Genomic DNA, 13,261 nt, shown 5'->3' with positions numbered 1-13,261 from the left:
AGCCGCACACGTTTCGGTGGCTGAGAGAGGGCAGTTTTTGCTTCTGCATTTCCCAAGTAAGGACGCATGACAACAAGCGATCGCGGTGCTCATTTACGACATAGTGGTGATGAGTTTTCAGTACGTGTTCTTTTGAACGAGCAATGAGGTTGCTGCCTTGGACAGCTGACTGCACGCTCTCATTGTGCCACGTGATGAGTATTCACCAGGCTCGTTCAGTCATTAGTCACATTCCATCGTTTGCCATAAGCAGATGCTGCAAGGTGATGTGGATATCAGTTCCCAGTCTTGTGGACGAGGACAAAAAGAACACACAAGGGCTCATCCGCGAGTTGAACCCAGGACCTCCCACACCCTAAGCAAGAATCATACCCCTAAACCAATGAGCCACGGCAGCACTTTCTATTTTATTCTGTCAGCGAGCTTGAGGACGGGGGAGAGGCGTCATTCGCTCGTCCAGTCAGACCTTCATCAATGAGTCAAGAAAGCCGCAATTACACGACTGCCTTGCAGACGAAGGGCAGTGAACTGCACCCGGTAAGAGGGGAACAAGCGGCACTAGGCGACACCGAGGCATGAGCCCCAGCGAGGGGGGTTAGCTTGCATGGTACAGCGCTCGCTTTGCATGCGAGAGGAAGCGGGATCATTTCCCACGTCCTCCAGGTGTGTGCTTAGAGCTTGATGTGCCGAAAGGTGTCCTTTAGCCTGTGGTCACGCCTTGCATGGAGAGCGTCATGCAGCTGTCAATCATTTCGCAGCCACGCCCCCTCTTCATCTTCTCTCTGCCTTAAGCGTCTCCGCCACTCTCTCTTGACATTTCATGTCAGCATGTCAGAAGTCCGAGTGACGTTTTTAATGGCTGAGTGAGGGCACGATGCTGAAGCAGAGAGGCCACTTCAGCCAGAGAGACTTGTGCTAGGTGAGATCTGAAAAACAGACTCGCAACAGAAACAGACCAAAAAAGTATCGGTGAGATCAAAAGGCAAATGCAACATCCAGCAGAGGGCGTCTAAAGATTAGGGAACGGGCGACTGAAATCCATATGAGGCAAACTTTCCGGCTGTGTACTGCAGCTGGCCTCGTTGGCGTAGTTGGTAGCACGTCAGTCTCATCATCTGAAGGTCCTGAGTTTGATCCTCACACAGGGCAGGGCTGCTTCCTCTCTTGCTCTTTTCAAACACTTGCGGCAACTGTTCGCTCATAACCACGTCTGGAATGCGTGAGCTTTACACGGGGGAGAAGCAACGCCGCATCCCTTTTCTAAAGAACATTCACATTCAGAAATAAGTCAAGAAATTTGCCATTACTTTCGCTCGCGCTGCTGTCAGCCTGCCCATGTTGCCAAAGAAAGATTCACTCGGCGTCAACATGACAGAACAGCGATCACTTGAAAACACTGTTCCACACTCCGTAAGCAAGAACTTCAGTGTTTGCAGTCACCAGATATGCCGATAGTCAAAGGAGCACAAAACACGAAGCGTCAAAAGACAAGATGAGTTGATGGAAAGAGCGTTGAATTGATGAGCACAAAAGTTCAGCTCGTACAATAGGCAACGAAGGTCCCGGCGTCATCATCGCACTTGAAAGGACTGCCTTGCAGACTAAGGGCAGTGGGAGGTTGCTGTTTTGAGATGGAGGCATTGGGATGGTGGGCCGAGATCTATTCTTCTTAAGGAATTCTTCATCGTGAAAGATCGGTCCACAGGTCATCCAAAGAACTTACAAATTTTTTGGACTCAGGGAATCGCGTGCTTCCGGAAGGGAGTGAAGTGCTCAAACACATGACATGCCCCCTTGATCTCACATGCACAATTCTGCTGCAACATGCACAGCTACCGTCCACACCAGGCAGTGGGGCTTCAGCAGAATTTGCTACGCCACCTGCAATTACATATCCAGCTGCACACATATACATGGCCCCTCTGTCCTTTTCAGGATCTCAAAAAAAAGCATAGCGTGGTTTTCCTGCAACCTGATTGACTGCATCTCCCTCAGAATGTGCCCCGTTGCATTCATTGCTGAAGCAGGACAGAGGCTAACGGGCATGCCAGAACAGTTAGGCTCAGCGATCTCTCCAAAATATTGTGGTTGTAGTGGAAGAAATATGGTTTAAATTGTACCTTGGTATTTCAAACTCTCTCTAGAATGTTATCCATTTCTATTTTATTTTGACAGGAACTGGCTAATGACACTAGATGAAAAGAGAAGAAAGAAAACACAACGTTTCGGCCGTGGAGCCTTCTTCAGGTGTGAGGGCTCCACGGCTGAAATGTTGTGTTTTCTTTCTTCTCTTTTAAGCATGGAATAGACCTATTACTTGTTCCTTTGCAGCCTACGCATGCTGACACAGCTCCCCACCTGAACTGCTAATGATGCCTGGTAGTTTGTGGTACTTGGGTATTGTCTTATGTTTGCTCAAACTGCATATGTGTGATTGCATATTTTTGGGTATTTTCATATGTCAATATTTAATTCACTGACATTCCTGTATGCTTGGAAGAAAGGTAGATTGGATTTGGCACAGGACGCCTGCCCATATTTGTTGATCATTGTTGGGCTGGAAAAACAATGATAAAAAGTGTATGAAAAAAGCTCTCTCCAATATTTCCCTTCTCTTTGCCATGGTTACACTGCCCGTTCTTTCCGTCTTTTGTCCTTCAACAAAGATTCCAGGGCTCTTTTTCCACCATAATATCAGAAGCCAAAAAATAACCATCTAATGTGTAAACAGCATTTGTAATGTTGGTAGCTGGAAGAGGTCAAGTATGTTTGCAAGACCTAGCTGATTACACCACAGACTTACTTTGTTGTTGTCAGTTTTTTTTTCTCTTTTAAAGGCTGTAGGTGGGGTGTGATGGACTGTACCACTATCATAGAAGATTTTTTCAGGACACATCTCAGTTCCATAGTAGAATTTATCAATAGTAGAATTCCATAGGACCTTATTTACCAACATATTACCCAGTGTGAGACTCTGCCAGTAAACCTCAGAGCATTGAGTTCTCCACTGATAAAGATGGCTGTCTGAAGTCATGAAATCCATTGCTGGGATGGCTGAGAGACAGTAATTGAATCTTGGCTGGAATTAGGCTTTCTATTAGTGTTGATCTTTGGGAATTATGTGGTAAAAAGGGAAAACTCCTTTACTTTAGTCACTTTGAATGTTCACATGTACAGAACCTGCAAAACTAAGCAATGAAAAAAATCCATCACCACTCTCATGATAGCATAACTCATAGTCTCTGCTGTTGTGTAACAATACACACTTTCAATTTTCTTATCGCCTGTCTCCAGAGAGAATGTTGTTAGTGCTGATGACCTTGAATTAGACCTTTTTGACTCTGTAAAACAATCTTCCTCTGCTTAGATTTTCACTCAGATTGATTTTGTTCTCAGATTATTCCTGGCAGGACTGAGTTTCTAGGAAATGAAAAGTGAAAGAAAAAGTACAGAAGATCAGCCCTTGAATATACAACATTGTGCAGTGAGATTGTTAAATGTATTAGCTGCTATCCTGTGCTAGAGCCTGTCGTGGTAAGCAGTGGATGACAGGATCTAGCACAGATACTAATGAAACACTGTTAATGAAAGATAAAACACTTGAGTCTTATTTTAGTTTTCCATTTCCCTTTCATTTGTGATGTACTGTACAACAGGCCACAGAACATGCACAAAAACAGATATGCACACATTCACACCAGGCAATGACAGTCTGCCCAGTCAGAATCTGAGCTGAGGTATCAGAATTCTGAATTCCCTGAATTCTGTCATGGATCATCCACAATAAGGGCAATATCTGAACACGAGGATCCCCAGGAGAGAGCCTAGTAACATAAATCTTGGAGCAAAAGCAGATGATTAACTTCATAGTTTGTGTGGTTGAGCCAAAGTTGAGCATGAGGATATGTGAGTCACCATTCTTAGAAATGGATCCAACTTCAGACAGGCATCAAAAGTAAGAGTATACAGTGCTGGGGCAATGACACTTCAATGATCAGAAGGATAACAAGAGTTTTAATGCATTGAAATTGATTTTCTGGTGATGCACACTGTCATGGAACTATTAATTTTTTAAGGATCACTTACTGACGTCAGACAGCTGCCAATTCTCCAGACTGGAAGGATGAACAGTTTATCCCCCTAGGTACCATATTTCCATATTTCGAAGCATTGGAATAATACATGTCATACAGCAACATAAAAACAGGAAGACAAGTATCACAGCCCCTATAATCGGTGTTAGTAACTTAAAAGAAAAACATTCCCCCTGGCCCAAACAGTGATTCTAACCAGGAGAGAAAAGCCGGTGTATCTTTTATGCCTCTCTCTTTATTCACCTTGTCTTTTAGTTCTTTCAAATGGTGAATAGCGAGCGTAAGATTTCCGTAATCATAGTCATTAGCTGGAATATATGTACAACAGGAGTCTCCTACTAAAGCATATACTCCTCCAGATGCTGCATTTTGAAGGTCCAGCACGAACCTGTTTTGAAGTGCCATTAATCTAACTCCCCTTAATTCTTGTTTGATAGCGTCTAAGCCTTCTAACGTGATATTAATAAAAGAGTACATTTCATAAAAAGTCGCATGGGTGAGGCTGTAGAATGAGGCATTAATGCACATATATAACAAGATGCATTAAATTTCTTTAACTTTACAGTATGATTTATAAATTTATACCACAAATTACTCATATCCCCCTCATTATCAGTTTCATTCAGCCAGTTTGTATACAAAGAGGCTTCATGTTTAGATTCTTCCTCTTTTGGGGTGGTGACAGGCTTCTACATAAAAAGGAAAAAGGCTGTGCACATCAGTCCCAAGCAGGTTATCCCCATCTGTCCTTGTGGAGACATCACTCCTGCGCTTTGCTCAGTTCGTTTGTGACCTTTTTACAGTGGGAAGCATGAATCCAGGGCACCATTTCTGTGACCTTCACAGCAGTGGCAGTGGTCAGCAGCACCTGGTACAGCCCCCTCCACCTGAGTGAACACCATTTCTTTTTCCTGAAGTCTTTCACCAGAATCCAGTCTCCTTATTCACTCATTAGTTCTTACAGCACAGGTAAATCCCTGTGGGCTGGAGCCCAGCATAATCCTAGACTTTTTTAGTCAACATTGGTCAACAGATTGGTCAACAACTGGGTAATAACTCTTAGAAAAATCTACACATTGTTCCCCTGCCTCAGCTGTGACGTTTTGCAGAACAATTCTAGCTGAAGTTGTAAAATTTCTCTTTGTTCCGTTCCTGCAAAACATCTTATTATGAACAAACAAACCACAATAATCATTTGCATCTAGGGGAATCACTCCCAAGGGTAACCCCCCTTAAAACTATATTGTTCTACCCATCAGGTTCTGCCACTAGATAAGAGAACCTTTCCCATGAAATCATTTTTTGACCTTCATGATCCCTTCAGGGCGTACAATTAGCACAGAAGCAGCAGCTTTAGTCCACATGTTTTTCAAACAGGATATTAACGATATGGTCATAACGAATAATACCAGACCCACAAATATGTATTGAACCAGAGACCCTCTCCAGGTTCCTAGCACAGACTGTAGCCATGCACCAATGCCCCAATCATCTGGATTGCAGGATTTACGAAGAAAATTATTTTCGCAGTAATTAATTTATTATATTTACTATATTTATTATACACGTGTAAATTAATTACTGCGAAAATAATTTACTTCGTACACTGTGAAGAGAGCCGTATACTCCTAGTTGCGGCACACACGATACATACAGTAAAAAGCCTCAGGCACTGTGTTAGATGTGTTTTCGACGTTATATATGCGTTTATTAATGTCGTCGATTTTACGGTTGTAATTCGACGTTGATTATACGTCGAGGCGACGTATATATACGTATAGCCGTATTTTCGCCGTGAATATACGTATATTCGACGAATCAATGCCCACTGGGTAAACTCTTGAGCAAACTCTGAACCAGCTCTAAGGAAACTAATCCGATTAGACATTACTTTGACTCATCTTTTTACGCTCAGTGCTGGATTGCTCAAACTCCAGCTAGGGTTAGGGTTAGCATTCCCACGCTACTTAGACACTTTGTTTACGCTCAGTGCTGGATTTTGGGAACTTCAGGACGAGTGGGAATTTTCTCCTATCTGTCAATTCTGTTTTGTTTTGGAGACTCTTGGCTGCCTATGTTGTACAGTGCAGCGTGAAGGAAACATTTTCCAAAACTGTGTCAGCTCAAAAGTTGTAAGAAAACCTCTCCAGCTGTTTTAACTCTCTTCATTTTTGTCATTTAATGTGACACTCAATGTATAACTGGAGCCTCACATATGCAAATGGTGAGGCTCCAGTTCGACACCACTTTACAGTATCTGACAAATGCATGGATTGTGCCATGACCGGCAGATAACTTCTGCTTATTTTTACCATATTAAACATTGGAAATCCAACCACTTGCATTTGTGACACTTGATTTTGGCTCCACCTAAGACACTTAAATCTTCAAACACTTTTCTCTTCTCCCGCAACACTCTTGTCTGTCGGCACTATGTGGCAGCGTTGCATGACAACCCATTTCACCACGGAAAGGAACCTAACAGCTTTGGTAAGAGAGGAGAAAAGAACCTGGCCCGTACGGGGATCGAACCCGTGACCTTGGCGTTATTAGCACCACGCTCTAACCAACTGAGCTAACCGGCCTCACGACAGTGGTCCTCTCTGTGGTGTAAAAAATCGAACTCAGGGAATTTCTTTTGCCCTCCTTTGAATAGAAAGCCGTGTAATTCAGTGTACGGGCTTTCTCGTGCAGTTTCATGGTTCTTGTAACCCAAATCCTACACTGGCCTGAAGTGTCCCCCCATTTCACAGCATTTTTCAGCTGATTTAAAATGTACCTAAAGGAGAAGCATTATTGAAGACCATCAATTACCAAGAGCTTTTGGTGGTCATTTTGAATGACCACAGAGCACTATGACCTCGGTTTTACATCTCATCCGAAAGACAGCGCCCTTTTACAACACAGCGTCTCCGTCACTATGCTGGGGCATTGGGACCCGCACAGACCTCAGGGTGAGCACCCCCCCGCCGGCACCATTAACACCGCTTCCAGCTGGAAGCTTTGTTTTTCCCTGTAGCTTACCCTCATCCGGGTACTGACCTGGCTCACACTTGCTTAGCTTCAGTGGGTTTTCAGTTGCGAGTTGCAAGTGATGCAGCCGCTTGCTGCAAAAGCCACTGCATTGGCCGGGAATCAAACCCGAGCCTCCCACACGGCAGGCGAAAATTCTACCACTAAACTACCAATGCTCAGTGCCTGGGCCTTCAAAAAAGACGCTTTTTTGGTGCTCTGTGCAAAACGCGTCGACATCTGCTTCCAGCTGCAAAATGCCATTCGCGGACGCTGAAGAACTTATTTCCAAGGCAGCGGGTACAAGCGATTGGGCGTTTTAAAACCACCAGGAACAGCAAAGAGGCGCACTTCCTTGCTTGTGCCGAAACACACCGACTGGAGGCGGGCAACGTAGTCGGCAGGATTCGAACCTGCACGGGGAGACCCCAATGGATTTCTAGTCCATCGCCTTAACCACTCGGCCACGACTACAGCAAGCCCGCTGCCGCTGCGTTCTTGCTACAATCTTACCTGGATCGCGAGGCGCCGGCGGAAGCCTATTTCAAAGTCGTTCTCCGTTTCAAAAAAACATTTCCAAAATACAAGCCTTGCAGACAGACACGCCTCAGAGGACTTAAGGGTGGCTTCATGTCGGAATGATAAAGTCTCCCCGTCCGGACATGAAAATGCCACTTTGTTACACACAAAAAAAGAATCAACAACAGAGAAATGCCCACAAGCATTTGAAAAGCCGCACCACGTCGCACTTGAAATAGCTCTTACATTAGTGGTAGACGCAGGAATCGCCTTTTTATTTACGCTCTTACCAACGCGATGGAAAGCAAAACAAAGCAAAGCAGAGCAAAACAAAACGAACAAACGAAAACCCTCACGTCCCGCACTTGCATATAACGCCGTTACGTGCCCAAGCGGTATTGTACATCATCCTAGCACTGCACCCCGGGGCGTACGGTATATGGGAACGAGCACACGCCACGATTCGTCTCGAATCACTCCCTACAGCTGTAAGGCGCCTTGAAGCGTGCACCCCCAACATTCTTCTTTGCGCATCTGTGAAAGGTAAACTCTTGAGCAAACTCTGAACCAGCTCTAAGGAAACCAATCCGATTAGACGTTACTTTGACTCATCCTTTAAGGGACCTTTGTTAATTGGAGAAATCAATGATTTCGAATGAATTCTGTATGCGTTAAAAGACAGCTATACACAGAAAACATGCAGGACACTGCTCATGATGTTTCCCGAGCCGAAACACAGTGCGTTTTTCCAAGCCATCTGACAAAGCCCGCCCACTGAAAACTGCAGCAGATCGTGTAAAGACGTTCAACTTTGTAACTACTGCACGCGCAGGAAGCAGAATAAATTCCTCTTTTCAAACTGTCAAAGGTTTGCTTTGCGAACGCTGCAGGACATCGCACAATCTCTTTTGAACGGGGACAAACGATTTCTTATGAGGCGCACTAAGTACAGACGTTTAAAAAGCTCCACTCATGCCGACCATGCAGCATGAAGAAGCGCAACCTAACGTTTGCATTCCTAGCTCTGTTGCAACCTAGCACTGTTGCATTCCGCGCATCAGTAGCTAAGAGAATATCATTTAAGGCTCTTGTTAATGCTGTTTCAGAAACCAGACTGAAATTTCTCAAGTATATTATTTGAATCCAGATACGATTGACGTTGGGCAACAACTATTCTCTCAAAACTTTTAGATTGAAATGGGACCTTTGAGACAGGCCTGTAGTTGTTTAGAACTTGTGGATCCAAATTTGACTTCTTAAGGAGCGGTCTAACAACCGCTACCTTAAATTGATCAGGTACAACGCCTGACGCAAGCGATGCATTCATCATACTAATTATAGGTCCTGCCAGTCCTTCGAGGGAATCTTTGACTAGCTGAGTGGGTATGGGATCTAGCGAACAGGTGGTTGACTTTGTCTTACGTCTGTGTCCATGAGTCCACCATAAGAAGAAATCTGAACAGGAGTGGTGATCATGCGAGGTCACCACGGAGGAAACCACTGCTCTCCCCCCCAAAAAAAACACCACTGCCCCTCTCAAGTTTGCTAAAGACCACATGGATGTTCCACAGCAACTCCTGGAACAATGTTCTGTGGACAGACGTGACAAAAGTTGAACTTGTTGGTAAATGTGCACAGCGTTATGTTTGGAGATAACAAAACACTGCATACCAACTCCAAAACCTCATCCCACCTGGGAAGCATGGCGGAGGCTGTACGGCTTGCAATCATCAAGGGACCGATGAATTCAAAGATGTATCAGGAAATTCTACAGCAGAATGTCAGGGTGTCTGCCTGTGATCTAAAACTCGAAAGACGCTGGGTCATGCAGCATGACAAAAACAAAGGAGTACATCAACAACAGAGTGGCTGAAACAGAAGAAATTCCATATTTTGGGATGGCCAAGTAAGAGTCCTGACCCCAATCCCATTGAAGTGCTGTGGCGTGATCTGAAGCAGGCCGTTCAGCGCAAGACATCCCAAAAATATACATGAACTGAAACAGTTTTGCATAGAGGAATAGGCCAAAATACCTCCTAACCGCTGCTCAGGTCTGACCAGCCGCTACAGAAAGTGGGGATTGAGGTTTTTGTCATAAAGGAGGTTCCACTAGCTCCTTAATATAAGGGTTCACGTACTTTTTCCATCAATGACCTTGATTGTTTAAACCATTTGGTCAATAAAGAAACAGCAATGTCAAATGTTGGGCGTGTGTTGTTTGTTAAATCAGACTCTCTTTATTAATTATTATGACTTAGATAAAGATAAGATCACATGTTAGGAGCCATTCATGCAGAAATCCACATCATTCCGAAGGGCTGTTTACAAAAGTTTTTCTCCCAACTGTATGTGAGAGAAAAGCAGAGACGCTCACTGAGTAAGGTGGGGTTGTAGCTTTGCAAATCACAAGGACATTTGTACGCTCAAAATGGGACAGGAGCACCCCAGATGGGACTCAAACCCACAATCCCTGTTTTAGGAGGCCAGTGTCTTAGCCATTAGGCCACTGGGGCATACTGGGTAGGGTCAATCACGCTGATGAGAGCCAGTTTTTTTTTCCTTTGCTTTTTCAAAGGGATCCCCAAAATTAGGGAAGTTAGGCAGCAGAAGGTTTACTGTGACCTGAGAAGGACCGGCATCCAATCACGGTGGTACACACACACACGCTCTCACTCATCTGAGCTACACGGCTACCAAGATGATCTCAGGTGCGCCGAGCTGGTACGGAACATATTGAACTGATCGACGACGAATTGTCTCTCAGACAGGCTTTTCACCTCTGAGCTCCCTGACTGACAGTGATCAGCTAGGTAGTGAAACAGTCAGCTGCTTCTAAGCCTTAAACAGCTGCATCTCGGCGCTTCCACGGAGAGATGATTTGAAAGCCGAACATCGCCCATTGGGAACACCTTTCTATCACTAGTTTAAGAGACTCTTAAGGTCTTGCAGAGGTGCCTGTCTAATAGCATGTGCTTTGCAAGCTATAGGTGTTTAGGCTGAGGCAGAATGCCTGTTAACAAAATGTTTTTCTAAAGGGGCCTCGCACTCTTTTCCAAGCAATGGTCACCATCCCCACCGAGTGTCACAATGTAGTCATGTCCTAGGACATCACCTGTTAGTCTCCATTTGTCTGCCACCAACACTTTAGGTTACGGAGTCACAACCGCACCCCGGAGACCAGAGGAGCCATTGGCGTTCTGGCGGCGCAGATTGGGCTGAAGGTGGGATGCTTGAATCTCGCTGTTGGAGGCCGTCTGAAACTGACCCAAGCCTTTCCCTTGAATTAAATGTAAATAAGAAATGAACCCCAGATGCACATGGAATCAATCACGTGTTTCCTTTGAGCCGTTTCAGAGACTGCTCCAGAGTTTACCTTGCACAGATGCGCAAAGATTAATGATGGGGGTGCACGCTTCCAGGCGTCTTACAACTGTAGGGACTGTTTAGAGACAATTCGTAGCTTGTGCTCATTTCCCTCTATTCCCCGTGTTGCAGTGGTAGGATGACGTAAATTCCTGCTTCGACACGTAACGGCATTATAATCAAGTGCAGGAGCTGAGGGCTTTAGTTTTGTTTCGTTTTCCATGGCGTTCGTAAGCGCGCAAATCAAAGGCAATTCCTGCGTCTAACACGAATGTAAATGCTTTTGAAAGTGCAGTGTGGTGCAGCTTGTAAAATCCTTTTCCACATTTGTGGTTTGTTGATGTTTTTTCTGTCTGCCAAAGTTGCATTTTGACATCCGGACTGGGGGACTTTATCATTTGAACGTGAAGCCAGCCTTAAACCCTCTGAGGCGTGTCTGTCTGCCGGCACGAATCTTGTGAAAGGTATTTTTTTTTTTAACGGAGAGCGACTTTAAAAAGGTTTCCGCAGCCACCTCGCACTCCGTGTTAGATTATAGGAGGAATGCGGCGGCAGCAAACTCGCTTTTGTCGTGGCCGAGTGGTTAAGGCGATGGACTCGAAATGCGTTGGGGACTCCCCGCGCAGGTTCGGAACTTGCTGACTCCGGCGTCTACCGCACGTCACCTTGTGCCTGCGCGGCAAAGGCAAAGTGCCGCTTCTCCTTTCCCGGTACTATAAAAACGCTAAATCGTTTGGACCCGCTGCCATGGAAAGCAGTTCTTCAGATTACCGCACCTCTGGTGCTCTACTTATGCCTTTGAAAACCTAATGAATAAAGCTGAAAGAACCGACACGATATGTAGGTGCTCGTAAAGCACGCAGTAAAGAACTGTTAACAGCAAGGGTTTCAGTGGGTTAACTGAGGAGAAGGCGTGATCGCTAATTGTTGACTTTTTATTTGGTGTTAGAAACACTCTTACTGTGCATGACGTGCAACAAATGTAGCCACAGAAATTGCATCACGCTTTCATGTATGCTAATGCAGACACCAACGTTGCCTAGATAGAAAACCGAAATAGCCGTGGGTTTGCTTGCTGGTCTGAAGGATCTCTCTTCGAATCTCTATCATTTGTCAATGGAAGTAAAAGGCGCTGCAATCTCATACGTTCAGAATCAAACCCGCAGCTGTTGTTCGACTTTATTTCTTGACTAATTACAACTGAGTTTCGCATTAGCAGTTACGTAAACTTGTCTGGTATATTTGAACACAAATGCCGTTCTTCAATTAAAACTAACAGTACATTGTCAGGGACATTCAGTTCTATACAAACAAGAGACAGACAAGAGAATATTTCTACCTTTCATGTGGACTACGTGTTGATTTACTGATCGGAATAATTGAAAAGTTCGGGTTCATAGCCGATGCAGTGCGTGCTAATTAGAACAACAGCAACACTGAGCTCTCAGCACCGTACTGAGCCCAGGTGTTTTTCTAAAGCTGTCAGGTGCAGTTCATTTACATGAAGGAAATCTCTTACTGGGTACGATTACAATACAGTAAGTAGCACAGGCTACTTAGGGAGTAGCCTGATGCGTTTAAAAACGACCCGAGCCAGGCAAAAGTCGAACCTACAATCTCCTGATCCGTAGTCAGACGTGTTATCCATTGCACCACTGACCCTGGTGCAACACTGCAGCACTGCAACTAGTAAAATACCCCCGGTCCATTCTTTTCCAAAAGTGAGAAACACCTGTTTTCTACATTTTGTCTGTTTTAAAACCATATCTCTTTAAACCAAACCAAGAGTTTGTCTTTTGCTCTGATATTCTGATTCATTTCGATTTCAAAGAAAAAAAAAACTACCTTCCAAAGCATCATAAAATTGTCCCTTCTTCCAGACTCTACTTCTCTCTTGTAGTAGTACAGCAGACCTTTCCAGGTGAGCAGATCACAGAGTCCGAAATGAGCTTCCTCCATCAAGCAAAGTACCTGAACATGACTCTGTCATCATAAAAGCGCCCCTGTAATAAAGAAATTCAATCTGAAATCAAGAGGGCAGTTGCCTACTGAAATACAAGAAGTCATCAATTTTAACCTAGCAACACATTAAAGGCTGCATCTATACAAGTACGATTCTAGAAATGCTCACCAGATTACGTTTTAAGAAGGAACTGCGCTTCAGGTTCTGCCGAGATCTTAACTCGGATGGCAGGATTCAGAGTCCGGAGTGCGGACTGATGGCGCACGGAGGGTCCATATACTGTGGATCCCTCAGTGATCTTCCGCGTATT

At 44.6% G+C, this 13,261-nt stretch overlaps 2 non-coding genes across 2 annotated transcripts; both read right to left on the bottom strand.

Annotated features, from left to right (window-relative positions):
- Nucleotides 1-6,605: 6,605 nt before the first annotated feature.
- On the bottom strand, nt 6,606-6,679 carry trnai-aau (transfer RNA isoleucine (anticodon AAU)). The gene has a single exon. It is a non-coding gene; the product is annotated as a tRNA-Ile (tRNA).
- An 819-nt stretch (nt 6,680-7,498) lies between these two features.
- Nucleotides 7,499-7,580, bottom strand: trnas-aga (transfer RNA serine (anticodon AGA)). Its single transcript has one exon. It is a non-coding gene; the product is annotated as a tRNA-Ser (tRNA).
- Between the last annotated feature and the right edge of the window lie 5,681 nt (nt 7,581-13,261).

The sequence above is a fragment of the Lepisosteus platostomus genome, unplaced genomic scaffold, assembly GCF_059453375.1.
Source record: "Lepisosteus platostomus isolate fLepPlt1 unplaced genomic scaffold, fLepPlt1.hap1 Scaffold_73_H1, whole genome shotgun sequence".
Lineage (NCBI taxonomy): Eukaryota > Metazoa > Chordata > Actinopteri > Semionotiformes > Lepisosteidae > Lepisosteus > Lepisosteus platostomus.
This window is presented reverse-complemented; position numbering and strand designations above follow the sequence as displayed.